The sequence below is a fragment of the Marmota monax genome, unplaced genomic scaffold (assembly GCF_021218885.2).
Source record: "Marmota monax isolate L192 unplaced genomic scaffold, Marmota_monax_Labrador192_F-V1.1 WCK01_AAM20220418_F8-fsc00014, whole genome shotgun sequence".
Lineage (NCBI taxonomy): Eukaryota > Metazoa > Chordata > Mammalia > Rodentia > Sciuridae > Marmota > Marmota monax.
In genome coordinates this window covers 28,781,490-28,795,131 of record NW_026695222.1, presented here as the reverse complement: position 1 = coordinate 28,795,131, position 13,642 = coordinate 28,781,490, and the positions used below count along the sequence as shown (strand labels likewise).

At 49.1% G+C, this 13,642-nt stretch overlaps 1 protein-coding gene across 11 annotated transcripts in view; it reads right to left on the bottom strand.

The window, feature by feature from the left end:
* The window catches only part of Bcas1 (brain enriched myelin associated protein 1), a 97,227-nt gene extending 92,869 nt beyond the window's left edge, over positions 1-4,358 (bottom strand). For all 11 annotated transcript variants that reach the window (XM_058575465.1, XM_058575466.1, XM_058575468.1 and 8 more), the window contains exon 1: positions 4,214-4,358. The gene's annotated coding sequence lies outside the window, so the exon portion shown is untranslated. The remainder of the gene's footprint in view (positions 1-4,213) is intronic.
* Between the last annotated feature and the right edge of the window lie 9,284 nt (positions 4,359-13,642).

Sequence of the window (13,642 nt, the reverse complement as noted above, 5' to 3'; positions counted from 1 at the left end):
TCTTAGCTGGGGTTCCACACCATGAGCTTCAAGCTTTCCAGTTGGGTGTCTGGGGTTGACCACCGCTGCTGTGGACATGTTGGGGGTAAGCAGGCAATCATCCTCCTGGGCTAGAACTCTTTCCTGAATGCTGCCTATCCTGACATAGAAAGCCAGGCTTAGGGATTCTCAAGTGGAAAATAATGACCTTGGCCTTCAAGGGCAACAAATTGCGGCTGGCCTGGGCTTCTTCAAACATCCACTACCTTCTAGTGTACTGTGTTGCTAGCTACGGTCTTGTCAGCCTATAAACCCAGAGGAACATCCTGCCTCCGCTTTCCTCCACCCAGGGTGTGTGTGTGTGTGTGTGTGTGTGTGTGTGTGTGTGTGTGTGGTCATGCCTGCTGCTAAGCCTCTTCCCTTCCAGATGGAGGTGCAGAAGTGGGGACAGGCCCTGTGAAAGGAAGTGAGGCTGCCTGAGTCCAGCAACTGTGCTCTGCTCCTTCACCAGGGGAGAATGAATGCAGTGAGACAGGCCTCGCTAATGTCCCCAGATCATGAGCTCTAGCAGGGCACCTGATCCTTCTGACCACATCTTCCTTGTGGAAAATGGCAGTGACAGTAGTAGCAGCTGTGGACTTTTCTGTGTGCATGCAGTTCTGATTGCCAGGTTTGGCTTCTCTTGGTTCTCCAGGTAACCTTCTGTGTTACTTTATTTCACCAATTTTCTGATGAGAAATTGAGGCGGGAAAGGTTTCAGTACTTACTGTACTGTCTTCAGACATCATGGTATTTTAGGGAGGGTTAGATGAGACAGGCATGTGCCTAACCCCCATGCATTTGGAGGGAGAGCCTATAACCAATCAATCAAGGTTAAATGAAGTTATAAGGGTGGGGCCCCCCTCCAACAGGATTAGTGTCCCTAGGAGATGAGACACCAAAAGACTCCCTTTCACTTACTCTTTGACATGAGAATGCGTAGCTAGAAGGTAGCTATCCCAAGTCAGGAAGGGGCCTCTGTCCAGAACCTATTGACCCAAGCTTTGATCTTGGATTCCTAGCCTCCAGGACTTTGGGAAAGTAAATGTCTATAGTTCAAACCACCCCTTGTCCATCCCCGACCTATGGTATTTTTGTTATTGCAGCCCAAGTAGACTAACACTGACCATCTGCTATTAAGTGGGAGAATCAAGACCTAAATTTTGGAACAGGGTCCCAGACTTTTAGCTTTCACTGTCATACTTTCTCCTATCTCTCCTGCATGCAAATTATGCTATAATAATGTTAAATACTTACATGTAATATGGTAGAACATAGAATATAAAGTGTTTGTAGCATTTCCATTTTTTGTGATAAGAAAATTATAACTAATCAAGGAGCATGGTATGATCTAAAGTGAGGAATGCGAAATGAAAAGTTCCCTGGTAATCACAATGTTGAACACAGGGCTTGGCAGGAGACAGATGTGCAAACGTTAGCTACCACTAACATTTACTTATTTCTCTTGGTAGCCTTATGATCAGATCTTGGTGTCCCGATTCATGAGTCAACCTGCCGCTCTGGAAGTCACCTGGAGCCCCGTCTTCCACACCAGTGGGGGTGCCTCTGACCCCTCAGGTACAGATTGGCAACGAGCCCTCCTGGGAGCAAGCCAACCCCAGCACCATTCAAGCCAGTGGAGAAAGATGTTTCTGAGGCTCCTCACCAGTGAGTGGTGTTGAGCGACTGTGGAGTGGAAGGGGAGGTCCCTGAAGGGTGGAATGGTGACAGAATGAGTCACCGAGTAAACAGGAAACACCTTCCATCAACTCAATGGAATGTAGGCACACAGTGGGCCCTCCCAGCTGAGCCTAGGCCAACATGGTGAGGCTGGCACACCCTGCAGATCAGCTGTGGCCCCAGCCCCCAACCCCAGGGCAAGGTCAATATGTGAATGAGTAAAGAGAACAGATCCACCCTGCCAGGTCCTACATCCTGCACCTGTGGCCCTCCGAGCCCCAACATAAAGCCAGGAATGCGGTGGCGATTATCAAGCGTGCCTTGTACAGAGGTGCAGGCTGCTTTCTGCTCCCTGAGGTGCAGAGGACTAAAATGCAGCCCTCAGTGGGCCTCCCAACCCAGAGCCCTGGGGTGGGATGTCCTGAGCCCAGGGAAAGGGGTACTTTCATTGGAGTCTGCTGAGCGCTCCGGAATGCTTGCTGATGAATTTGTTGCTCGATTGTGTTTGCGTAAGTGGTAGATGATCCTAGGAGGCACAGCGCTCTCCGTCTGATTCTTAGTATTGCACCAAACATCTTTAAGCTAATAATAACAGAGGGGCACTAATTGAAGGCTTGCTATGTGCCTGGCAGGGCCAGGTTTGGTGAGCAGAATGCCAAGTGCAAGATCCCTCTCAGGCGGGGAAGGAGCAGAATCAGCCCTGAAGAGTGAGTGCCTCTCTGCATCTTCCCTGGCTTCACCCTTGTCCTGGCCCTGGTGCCAGGCATGCCCGTGCTGGGTCTCCTTTTCCCTTACAGAAGCCCATTAGCCCCCATTCCCTAGATGGAGAAACTGAGGCCCTGAGGGCAGTGCCTTGCCTGTGCACAGGAGTCAAGCCCCATTTGTTGGTTCAATGGATAAAGAAGAAGAACAGGCAGAAAGCTACGGAGACTTAGTGCCACGGGACTTGGGCACTGATCCTTAACACCCCACAGCACAGCAGTCGGCTGAGACAAGAGAAGCTGCCGTCACTGAGATCGGTCGTCGTCACACACTGACAAGCAGCAGGACAGGGGAGCCCAAACAGGGAGTCGGCCTTCCAAAAGCCTGTGCCTCCCTCTCACAGTGCATCTTGTCATACATCAGCCAGGAAGGAAGGGTGCACAGGCCCACTCTTTTGTTGCAAAGCACAGACCCTTTTTCTAAAAAGAAAATGATCCTGGGGTCTCAGAACTCTTTGGAAAAAAGAATCCTCTGTGATTTAGGACATTTGTCCATCTCTCCCACTCTTTCTTACATTGGAAAGCACTCTAGGATGTGCCTCTCTTGTCTTTTATCTAGGGGGAAGGTGGGGTATACATACGCACCAGGGCTTTCAGCCAGCTGGGGCACAGCATGCTGGGATTGGGTGAGGCCCTGAAGGAGTGCGCTGAGCCTCAGTTATCAAGAAGGGTGCTATTTTAACACAGTTGTTGCAAGCCAAAATTAATGTTGTCACTGATCTTATTTTTGCTGAGTGGGTGAAGGTTTTGTTCATCACGGCTAGCTTGACATTGACGTTTACTTTTTAGATTTGTCGTAGAATTGATCTTGATGGCTGGGTTTCTCGGTGGCCCTTCAGTTTGGCCCACTCACTTCCTCTTTCCCACCAGCCTTGACTGGATCCCACAGCTTCCTGTCTGAGAGACCCTGGGAACAGTCCCTCCCCGCCCCAGCAAACTTGCTTCTTTGGACTGTAAGATGGAGCCGAGGGGTGAGGCAGGAGCCAAAGCGGCAGCTGGAGTTACTAGGGCAGAGGTGTCTGGGCATTAGTCCTCTCGGTCCTTTGATGTCAGTGCGGTTACATCCATTGTACGGATGAGGAAGCTGAGCCCCAGAGGGCTGAAGGAGGTTGCCTCAGGCACCTGGCCAGCTGTGGTGGGTCTGAGCTTGGCATCCTGAGGTCTGCCTCCTGGGCACCCGGGTTCTCCTCCCTCTGGCTTTTCCAGGCAGGAAAGTGGCTCAGAGGCTGATGCAAACACCCATGGTCACGCAGAGGGGGTTGGAATCCAGCTCCTGCCTCACAGAGTGATCTTGAAGGCAACTATGATAATTTGCAGGAAGAACCAGATTGACAGAAGACACTGAGTCCTTTTTCATCTCCTCTGGCTCTTAAATAGGTGCAGACTCAAAATCTGCTTCCTTCCAGGGAATGCTTACCCTGACAGAGGCCCCCAAATTACACAGCATGCCCTTTTGACGGCCGCCCTGCCCTGTGTCCTGCAGTGACCCTCAGTGGTTCCATGCAAATAGGAGCAGTTTCCGTAGCCATGGGCCCGACTCTGCTCCCACGGCCGCTAAGTCCTTGTAAAACTAAAACGTTTAGGAAGTGCTACCTTTGAATCCATTTCACAGAGGGCCAAACAGAGGCTCTCAGACGCATACCCAAGATGCACAGTAGATAAGCAACAGAGCAGGGGTCAAACTCAGCCCTCCAGCCTGCACCTCTCCATTCCACCACCAACCACAACCAGGTCCCCGGCTCTGAAATGGTTACCTGTGGGATCCCCGGTGGGAGTAGCTTTGGTCTCTGGGAGTCCCCTGCCGCTTCTCCTGCTCTGGGTTCTGAGTCTCCAGCTAGTGCTGCCCAATACCAGGCTAGCAGTTGAGCCCTCTGCTTCCTGGTCTGCTGGGGCCTGCTGCTGAATACACAGCGCAGGGCAAACACAAGCCTGGGTGGAGTCCTGCCCTCCCCTCGGGTCCTATAGAAGCAGGTGCTCTTCCTGGACTCGGCTTCCTTCACCTCTCCAAGAACAACAAGGCACCTGAATTCTCACACACTGACGCCTCCCTGGCACTCCAAACATCTTGTCCAGAGCCCCTCGCCCGCCGGATGCCAAGGTGGCCTTGGGCAGCCAGTCCCCTTCCCTAGTAGCTATGGGTCCTGGTCAGAGCAGGGAAAACGAGGACCGTGAGCTCTGGCAGTTCTGCCCGCCTCCCACCCTCCTGTCTCCCAGGCCTGACCCCCAAGTGGAAGGAAATCACGTCCTGCTGAACACCAGGCCTGGAATCCTTGTCCCTAGAGGGCTTTGGACGTGTGAGGCAGGTGACCTAAAGGGTGGCCTTCTGAAGGCAGAACATAACATTGGAAAAGGCGTTCTTTTCCTCTGCAGGCCAGAAATTCAAGACAGGTTACTTAATTAGTTTTATCTCAGTAAGGATGTTTATTCAAGGCTCTTGTGAGAACATACGGAACACATTAGGAGAACATAAATTAAAACACGGAAAGAGAAACCGGGGTGCAGTGGCGAATGCCTGTAATCCCAGCTGTTCAGAAGGCCGAGGCAGGAGGATCGCGAATGTGAGGCCAGTCTGGATGACTTAGTGAGACCCTGCCTCAAAATAAAAAATAAAAAGTGCTGGGGGTGTAGCTCAGTGGTAAAGCACTAGCATTCACAGGACCCTAGGAGTCCCCATACCAACCACATTCAAGGCAAAAAAAAAAAGAGAGACGCAAGGTGAGGACATCAAATGGGAACAGGATCAAAAATAAACTGCATGTTGAGTCACAGTCTTTCTCTGGAGGGTACACAAGCGTGACTTGAGCTTCCTAGTAGCCAAAGCAAAAGGAAAACATGCTCAGTTACACTGCTCAGGGCTCTTGAGGAAACACTGGGGAGAGACGCAACTAGTAATTATGGTGGCTTCACGCCACACTGTGCTCGGGCCAGCACTCATCCCGAGGACACCAGGCTACAGATAGGCCGGGGCTGAGAGAAGTGGATCAGGGAGGCCCTGTGGCCACCCTCCCTGGGCTCATTGTCATAGAACGTGAAGGAAGAATCACAAAGCACTGTCCTCATGGTGAAGGAAGAGCCCCGTGGTCCAGGTGCACACAGAGGGAGCCGGGAGGGTATTTCAGAAGCTGATTTTAAGGGGTAAAACACTAGTTCCATGATGGGAGCTGTCAGGACCAGGCGCCATAATTAGGGCAACAAATGTGACTCTAGCTCAGCGCTGTGCACTCAAAGCTGGGACATAACAAACCCAATTATTAGGCAGCTGCTGTGTACACACAATGTGCCAGCGTAAGCCCCGGAGGCAGCCTGGCCTGGCCCTGGGCTCGGATCCTGATTCCGTAGACCAGCTGTGTGGTTCTGAGCAGGTCGCATTAACTCCCAGCTCTCCAACAGCCCCGGGGCTGTGAGTTCCTTCGTGTTTGTTCTGCACCTGTTTTTGTGTCTCCCACTCACTATAAACCGAGCATGGTGACCTGTCTGTGGTGGAGCAGGTCTCTGCGCCACTGGCTGTTCACTCTCAAGTTACACATGACAAGAGCTACCACGTGGGTGGCCTGTTACTCTTTGCAAAGCTTCGGAATCCATCCGTCCATCTATCCATCCATCCATCCGTCCATCCATTCACCTCATTTATGTGTAGATCAGATTGGGATTTTCTTGCATCCATTTTATAGAATATGAGGTTCAGGGCTTTAATGATTAGGTAGTGAAAGAAAACCATCCGGCAGGGCCTGAGCCGTGTGTCAGGCAGACGGCAGACCGTCCCAGGTGCTGCCCACAGGAGTCAGAGCAGTGGCGGAGGCTGGCCAGGCTACTCAATCTGTATGACCCAGTGCAAAATCAAAACGACACGCCCCTTCTTCTGAACGCAGGGGAAGGTACTACTAACAGATTTAAAACGGTTTTCTCCTTTATTCCACGTTCTTGCCCTCTGTACTTTTCACATATCTGCTATTCTAAGTCATTCCAAGTAAAGAAAAAGTAAAAACTTAAACTATCACTATGAAATTTCTCGTTTGCCTTTAGGTTGTGCAGGGCTGCTTTGAAACGCCCTGAACTCCCGTGCAGAATCGCCACAGTCACACGGGGGCCTCCAGCTGGTGCACACAGGCGTATTTCGCTCTTACAAAACAGTGTAAGCGCTGCACAAAACCACCCGGCTGTTCCTACCTCCCTTCTCCCCGTCCTGCCTTCCACCGACACGGCCACCCTGGGCTTCCTGACGAGTGAGGGGGCTGGATGGAAGCAGCCTCCGGGTTTCTGGTCTCTTTCTTTCAAAGTCACAGTGGTCAGCAGAAGTGGGCAGCGTGACAAAGGAAGGATGAGCCAGCTCCTGGGGGACATTGCCCTCATCCAGGCTGGGGACAATTTCTGATTTGAAGGGAAAGTGTGGGTTCCCAGGACTGTTGGTGCCCAACACACTCATTTGTTAATGTCACACTTGTACCTTTCACCTGCCTTCGGGCTTGCTCACACCCCACGTGGAGAGCCCCTGGAATTGTGTCTTGGTGGCATCATGACTGCTGAGTGTGGACGGTGGCAAGGATCAGCAGGCCTGTGTGCTGTGTGCCTCTGTGCCCTGGTCTATTGTCGGTCAGATGTTCTTGTATCACCCAAGTTCAAAGAGAGCACTATTAAGAATTTCAAGATGGCGGCCACAGAGTGGTAGGCCGCGACCAGGGCCCTTGGAGAGTGCAGACGTGGTGGGAGACTTGCCTCCTGGTATGGACTTGGCAGTGGGGTCTCAGTGGAGCTCCCTCGAACACCTGCTTCATGTGCTCACCCTCACGCCCTGACTTGGTTCACCTCCTAATCGTCTCGCCTTACCATCTCCACCCCTCTTCAAATATTGACAAGCTCATGAAGTTGTCAGCTGCTGTTATCAAACTGCTTTCCCCAGCATCTGGTTGGGGCTGTTTGTTGAGTGGAAGGAGTCGTGGAATTCTGAAGTCTCCCTGGTGGGCCTTTCCAGGCCAGGCCCTGGGCAGCTCTGCTTATGATCCAATCTCCTCCACCTAGACCTTGCTCACTGAGCTAACCTCAACCATGTTTTCCATCAGGGAGCCCAAGGGGCACCACTCAGAGGTTAAAGGTGGTCATGCACACGTGGCCTGTGGATGAGAGTCTGGAAGCCCACCCTGCTGCAGCTGAGAGAGTAAACCTGACATGGACCTTTGTCTTTTCGTGTCTGTTCATCCTTGGCATTTTTCAGATTACTTTCCTGCACTTTATCTGATGTACTCATTATTATTATCCTATGACTTTAGTGTCCATTTGAGTGAAGAGGAAACAAAAGTTCAAAGAAGATCAATGACTTATTCATTTTAAACCATGGGCTTGAATCAGACATCTCAAGGAGAAACCCAGGGCTCACTCTTGGGTAGAAACCCAAATCTATAGTCACTCAGCCCAAGAAAGAATTCTGGCCTCGATGCAGATTAGTTGTGTGACCTTGGGCAGATTGCTTGCCCTCTCTGTGCTTTGGTTTTATCATATATAAAATGGGAATACTGGCAGAAGTGAAACCACAAAGTTGCTGTGGCAGTTAAATGAGAAAACGCTTGACGTGGTGCCGGGGTCACAGCCTGAGTGGTTAGCCACAGCCACGAAGGGATGGAGCTGGGATTTAAACATGTGCCATCGGCTTCAGAACTGATGCTCTTTACAACAAAGCTTTCAGTATGCACATACAAAAATACAAAGGATATAGACACACATGAGCAGATAAACACACCAGTAAACAGTTAAAGGAGGATGAAAAGTGGAATCCGCACTTGGACCTCCTAGTGTCGGTGACTTGATCGTGCTTATCTGTTTGAAATCTCTGAGCTTTGCACTGTATTTTTAACTTAATATTTCAGGAACTACCTTGATGCTCCTGCACACCCCATGGTGTGCAGCTCACACTGGGCTGTGAGAACACTGTGCAAGGACAGGTCAGAGATACTTCTGTTGAGAGCAGCCTCCCCCAGCACTGGAGAGGGGGGTCTGCTGCCGTAACTTCCCCTCCTCCTGCACCATGCTGTCCATCACGGGTGCTGCCTAGGAGGGCAGGGTAGCAAGAGGGTGCAAAGCAGGGCCTGGAACCAGAGGCCTCTATACAGCCTCATTTACCTTTGGGCTGTGGAGCTGAGTGACAACCATGGTCACACAATGTTAAACACGGACTTAACTTTAAGTCCCCATGTGGACTTAAAAGCCATTGAAGTGGTAAATTTTATGTTATGCCTATTTTATTACAATGCAAGATGCCTCATTGTTGGGTTCCTCGAGACAAAAAACACTCAGGGTCACTCCAGGGGAACTGGGCTGCATGAAATGACCACACAAGTGACAGAGATACCTTTTTCTTTGGGAGTCCTGGACGGCTCCTCTGACCTTAAGGGTCTGCAGAAAGAGAGCGAGTGAGCGCATACTGAACCCTTTTATTGAGGAGAAGCCATTCAAATGAGGCAAGGGGTCAGGTTTTGGGGGGTTGAGTCTAACTTTGTGATGTCTGCTGTCAGCAGGTTGACTGTCATCTAGAAGGCCACACCCAAAGGCAGAGCAAGAGAAGGGGACACACAAAGGGCGTTTCCATGGAACATTCTATTCCAAACAGGGCAAAGGTGTAATATCACAAAGGAAGAGGTAAGTGTAACTCAATCCATGGGGCCACACGCCTATGTCTGAAGACACATTCTGCTACTTCGAGGATCAGGGCAATATCCAGGTCACTATGAAAGTGACCCACAGAACCTCTCTGATCACGGGAAGGAGTATGTGAAATCATTCAGACTGGCTGCCCACACCTCATTAAAATTTGAATACCTGATAAAATAATGATTACTTTTTTCCATGATTCCAAATTCTGCATCAGAACAGCCTGAGTGTATCCCAGGCACTGTTTCAGATAAGGTAGTTTTAATAAGGCAGGTGGTGATTCTAAAGTGTCAGGGTAAAGAGTCGCTCATTAAGCAAATCACGATTCTTTTCTTGGAGCAAACTCATGGCTGAAGGAACAAGTCCAGGTTCTTTTCGCATGGACAGTGGGAAATGGCTGATGGTGACCAACATTGTCTGCCCTGTGGACAACTCACCTAGATGGCCATTCATTCATCCCTAGATGTTCTCAGAGCACCTGGTATTAGCCAGGCCTTGGGTGAGGCCTTCGGGCTCAGCTTGTGCATGGTCTCTGTCTTCAAAGAGGGGGGGCGTGGACAGGTTAGCAGGTGACCAAGCTATCCAGAGGAGGGAAATTAAACTTAAAAGAAGGGGGTTGGGGGAAAAGGAGTAGCAGAACGATGCTTTGGAAAGAGAACAGAGAAGGTGTGCTCACTGGAAAGAGAGGAGCACACCGTGAGATTTCTTTTCTTTTTTTTAGTTATAGATGGACGCAGATTTCTTTCCTTTTTTTATTTTTGGTACCAGGGAACCCAGGGATGCTTAACCACTGAGCCAGATCCCCAGTCCTTTTTATTTTTTTATTTGGAGACAGGGTCTTGGTAAGTTGCTTAGGGCTTTGCTATGTTGTTGAGACTGATCCTTGAACTTGGGATCCTTCTGCCTCCTGAGCTGCTGGGATTACAGACATGTGCCACAGCACCCAGCATCTTATGAGATTTCTAACTTGGAAGCCTGATGGCCAGGAAAAATGCAGCCGCCTTCTCCTATAAAATGGGGCATGACATAGAATTGCCTCACATCACTGTCGTGATGGTTAAATTAGTTCACATATGCAAAGCGCTTAAGTCAGTCTTAATAAATAAATAAATAACGTTTGATGTATGTATTGGCTGGCTGCTTTTACATATCTGACACTATTTGATTTAGAATCCCTATCATTTTTGGGTTCTGGGTTGGAAAAGAAGGGACCTCATGAGCTTTAACTGTCAGAGAAAGATCTTGACCTCCTGGGTCCCAGCCTAGATTTGGGGACACTAAATTTTTCAAGCTTGGACAAGATACAGGGACTCTCCTAAGTGAATACACTTGAGTTTGCAAGGCCAGCTCCACTGCCAGCTTCAAGGGAAAGTCTGTCGCGCTGTCTTTATACAGAATCTGGAGGGAGAGAAGCTCACAGCAGTGACCGCTCAGCCCTCGCTGAGCAGGGATGAGTAAGGGAATCTATTTTCTTCCATTTTCCTTGCTGGTCCTAAGACTTCATTTTGGAGAACATAGGGTAAAATAAACCTGCATAAATACTGCAATGTGGTCCATGTTCTCTGCTCCAGGGAGACTCATCAGAAAGCTGTTTTACATTAGAAGCATCTGCAAATACTTCTTCAAATGCAATTGGAAATACAGTCCGATGAGGTGCTAATAACTTTTGCTCATCTTGTGAATCCTCATCATGTTTTTATTCTGGGATGAATAGAATAAGAGAGAAAATACAAACTCCAGGGATGACAAGGGTTTGTTCCATTTTCCTTTCCTGTTTGTAGGAAGTTGCACAGAGACCGCTGACCAGTTCTTCCCCCAGATGTGAGCACACACTGGGCACAGATGCCTTTTGGAGAGTTCTGCATGTGGAAGTAAAGGTTATCGCGTCAGAGAGATGGGACAGCCTCTGCATTCACAGTGGGCCCTGTGGGTGTAAGAGACCTTGTGCCCCCATTTTGTATGATGGCTGTGGGCATTTTGAAGTCAAATGCATCACTTTTTCACATTAGCTTCAAATCTAAGATGCTTTTCCAAAGCACCATTTCTGTAGTCCCTTCTCCTTCTGGGTCACTTGGCTTGTTCTCCTTCCACTTTCTCAGGACACAGCCCAGAGAACACAGAGTGAATTGCTGTGAGCAGTGATGGTCTTTGCAATATCGAGTGGCTGTTCTCAGCCAGAGGAACAGGGACAAGGCTTGGCTGTCTTCACGTGGGGCTGAAGTGTGCCCACATAGGCCTGATCCAGTGTGATTGCCTGCACAGTGCCCCTATGAACAGAGGTGGCATCAATGACAAGAGCCATCAAAAAGTGTCTTCTTGGAGGCTTCAGGGCCAGAGGGATGAGGCTCCAGTCCCAGCTCCTGCACTGATTAGCCCGTGACTGCTGGGGTGCTAGGGTGCCACCGGTCAGCCCCCCTGGATGGAGTGCTCAGTCCCCGCTTCCAGAAGTGTTGATTGTGGACGGCCTCTCTCCCCAAACTTGGCCCTAGCCTGGAGCCTTCTCCCAAGTTCAAGTCCCTTCCCAACATCTGATGACTAATAAAACAGAGAGAAGGGGCCCTGGTCCCTGCTGCTGTGGGTATGACTCTGAAGGTGGATGACTCTAGAGCTCCCTGTGGGACTGGCAGAGGCCTCGGTGGTGGTGACCACAGCCATCCTGTCCCTCTGCCCTGGCTGCTTGCTCCACTTTTTGCATGGCTGGTTTCCCAGATGAACCTCCGACAGGCAAATCTCCTTCTTCGCGTTCTACCTTCATGGAACCAGTCTACCACAGTCCTAGGAAAAGCTTTCCATTTTTTTAATTAAAATGCATGTAGGATGATATGAAATAGACAACTGAAAGGTCATCCCAACAAAACGCACCAAGAATTATGGAGCCCCCACTCCATCTCTCCTAGGCTACATCCCCCGAGCGCCATGCTTTCTTTTTCTTCTTCAAATTGGAACATTATAATCATACATAGTAGTGGGATTCATGATGTCATCTTCATATATGCACATGACTTAATCTGACTGGTCTCCTTCCCCAGAACCTGCCCTTTGCTTTCCCATCCACCTGCTCTGTCCTGCTCATTTCCCTTCTGTTGTTGGGATTTTAATGAGTGCATTAGGATTGTACTTAAAAGTGGGATAGTTTGGTAGATTTCATTTCCCAGTAGCTCTCCATGTCCTCCCCTCCTGCCTCCTTCTACTCTATTGGTATCCTTCAATTTTCCTGAGATTCTTTTTTTTTTTTGGTCTTTCTCTCTCTTGAGCTTCCACATAGGAGACAGAACATTCAACCCCCGGACTTTCTGAGCCTGGCTTATTTTACTTATCATGATGTTCTCCAGTTCCATCCATTTATCAGCAAATGCCACAATTTCATTCTTCTTCATGCCCGAGTAGCACTCCATTGTGTCTATATGCCACAACTTCTTTATCCATTTGTCTGTTGACAGACACTAGGCTGCTCTATAACATGGCTCTCGTGAACTGTGCTGCTACAAACCTTGGTCTGCATGTGTCACTATGATTTTTAGATCTTTGGGATAAATACCAAGGAGTAGGGTGCTGCAGTCCGGCTGCAGCAAAATAACCGGGGGGTGACGAGCAACTTGTGTACATTGATACAGCAGGAGTGGGAGCTGTTTATTGTAGGACCGGAGGGGTATATATACATTACACACAGCTTATCTTAATTAACATAAACTAGATATAGCAGTCAACCAATAAGGAATCTCCACACTTAATGGCTCTCTGGCGTTACTTCACAAACCACTCCCTCTGGCAATGCCAGGCGCCATCTTGACTTGTTTACAGACTCTAACAGTAGGGCAGCTGGGTCATAAGGTGGTTCCATTCCTAGTCTTTTGAGACTGATTTCCAAAGTGGTTGTGCTAATTTACAGTGCCACCAATGATATATAAGTGTAAATTTTCCCCAACATCCTTAACTACGTTTATTGTTATTTGTATTCTTGATAGTTGCTGTTCTGATTGATGTGAAATGAAATCTCAGCGTAGCTTTGATCTGCATTTCCCTGATTGACAGCTCCATATTTGCTTGTGAATAGTTTAAGACAGACATGCTCAAAGAGTGGTCCAGAGGTCCCTGGATGTCCTTGACCTTTTAGGGGGCTCATGGGTGCATCAATCTTTGCTGTCACCCTCTGGTGTTACCTGCCCTTTCCAGGCTCTGCTGGGATTTCAGATTCCACATGGCAGCTGACTACAAGGATATTGCTTGTCAAATTTCCATGTAGTGTCAGGAAAACTACCCACAGTTATATGAAAAGGCCATTAAAACACTTCTCCCCTTTCCAACTACGCACCTGTCTGAACCTGCTGCATCTTCTTCATGTGCTTTACCAGCACACTACATGACAACAGGGAGGAGAGTCCAGCTGTCCTCCGATAAGGCCGTCATTCAGGAGATTCGCAAAGATGCAAATCTGGGCCCATATTTTGGCCTCCCCCCATTTTTCCTGTTTTCGGGACAAAACAAATAGTTGTATTGGAAAACCATTGGAAAAATAGTTATGTTTCATAAAATATTATTTCTGC